Consider the following 2,249-nt stretch of genomic DNA (forward strand, 5'->3'; position numbering starts at 1 on the left):
CGAATGGACGTGAGTGCGAATATGTTGACAATTCCACCAACCTCCGCCAATTTCAATTTGATCAACGGTTACGAGCGTGATGAGTTATCCTGGTTCCTGCTGGTGATCGGTGTGCAGCCATCTGATGATGATTGATGCCTCCATTGAAATAGTTCAAAAGTGATTTTCTTTCTTGTCATAACAAATCAAGAGTGGAGAGTTTTTTTACAGAGTACAGGACAGTCCACATGTAAAGAGTTATGCGCCTGCAGTGTAGTATCACATTTTGCATGTTAGCATTAAGCTAGCAAAAAAAAAAGATATATATATTCTGTTGTGTGTGACAGTATTTCCATTAACTTAAACTGGGACTGACAAATAAATAGCCCTTTAAAAAGTGTGTTTTCAAAGATTAAATTACATATTTGGGAAAACTAAAATTAGATTGCAGTGGACAAGGTTTAGAAAATCGATCGCAAAATGTGATCAATGACAAGGAACGTGTTTTTTGTATGCTTTTGAAAGAACACAGAAAACAAGTGGGTGTTTTTTTTTTCCATTATAAATTCTAAACCAGCTGGAACAAAATACAAAAAAACCTGATACATCAACACACCACATGAGCGTACCACAAAATATACAGTTTACAGTCAAGAGAAGTAAAGCACGGCGAATCTCTTCCAAATAATATACCTTAAAGAGAAAACAAAAACAAAATTACAACTCAGTAGTCCCAAACTTGACGAAAAAAAACGAAGCAACAAGCACATCATTGGATATAAAACAGTGAATAAAACGAGAACAAACACTCGGGAGTTCAAGCCTGCCGTGACAGCTTTGCTAACAGTCAAGATCAGTAGACACACACTGAAATCCAAAATCAGATGATGGATTGAAGTGACCCCCTTTTTTTTTTTTTTTTGTATTTTTAACTCAAGGCCGTAAGTTCCAGTGTACAACAAAAGTCAAAGGCCACGACAAGCCATTATCAGAGAGCACAGATCATCAGTACCCCAACCCCCCCCAGAAAAAAAAATCAGATCCCGTCTCCGAATTGCTGCTGTGACATTTTCTAATGCGTAAAAAAAAAAAGAATCCATCGAGCAGTAAACCCCCAGAAAAAAAAAACACATTTGGCTCCCTTCCCTTCATAACTGCTGGCGCCTCAAATGACGAGTGATTGTTCCAGCTTCTCCCCACCCCTCATCCCTGCAATTTCAGTTGGCCTTCTGAATGGTTTAATCCTGATTAAATAAAAAAAAAAGAAAAAAATGGCTGCAGCTCACACCTACGGTAATCGGTTTTAGAATTACAAATTTGATCAAAAAAGAGACAGTCAAAGGGAAAAAAATGGACAAACTAAATGTAGATATTGATTAAAAGATATGTCGCAAATGGCTTGACTGTCCTCTGACCTCACAAAAAAAAAAGGCAAGCAACCAATTAATAAAATCCTCAGGGGGGACAAATAAACCATTTTGAAGGCTTTCCCAAAATTCTCTCAATGCTACCTTTATTTTTTTCTCAGTATTTTTTTTTTAAATTCAGTCTTGTTAGCCAAATTATTAAGAAGCCATGCCCATTTTTTCCCGACATTTTTTTTTTTTTTGCTTCTGGCAGCCATTTTAGCCATTTGCAGGAGTCTCCCAAGACAAATCTACCGGCACTAAAACACCAACATTTTGTTTTTGTTCAACTTTTGGGTGTACCTTGGGATCAAAGATTATATCCGTGTGGTTACTAACGCTAGCTTGATTCTAAAATTTCACACCAAATATCTGTTCAAGTCCACACATTGTTCAGCAGAATGGTCCGTTCTCCCAAAACAAACAAACAAACAAACAAAAAGGTGTCGGTGTTTTAGGCCGGATTCACACTGCATGGTTGAAGTAACAATTGGGATACTATTGAAAACAGTGTACATAAGTGTGATGTTTTCAAACGTTGCTGAAGCAGAGCAGAAATGCAACACGGTGTGCTCGATTCAGAAGCAGACAGTCATGATTACAGAGGTGGGAAAAGACGGAGCGTCCCCTAATTTCACACATGCGCTGCAGCGATTTGTTTGAAGTGCAGGCTCCGAGGCAAAATAGTAGTCGCCGTGTGATGATGCCGTTCGAATTTTTAAATACTTTTGATGCCACAGCATTCCACTACTCTGCCAAGGAATCACCCAAAGTTGTGATTCGTTCATGAAAGCGTCATTTCGTGATGCCACACATGCAGCGCGGATTGGAGAGTCGATGGGGGGGGGGGGGGGGGGGGTTTGG

Source organism: Hippocampus comes, unplaced genomic scaffold, assembly GCF_001891065.2.
Source record: "Hippocampus comes isolate QL1 unplaced genomic scaffold, H_comes_QL1_v1.1 scaffold55, whole genome shotgun sequence".
NCBI lineage: Eukaryota > Metazoa > Chordata > Actinopteri > Syngnathiformes > Syngnathidae > Hippocampus > Hippocampus comes.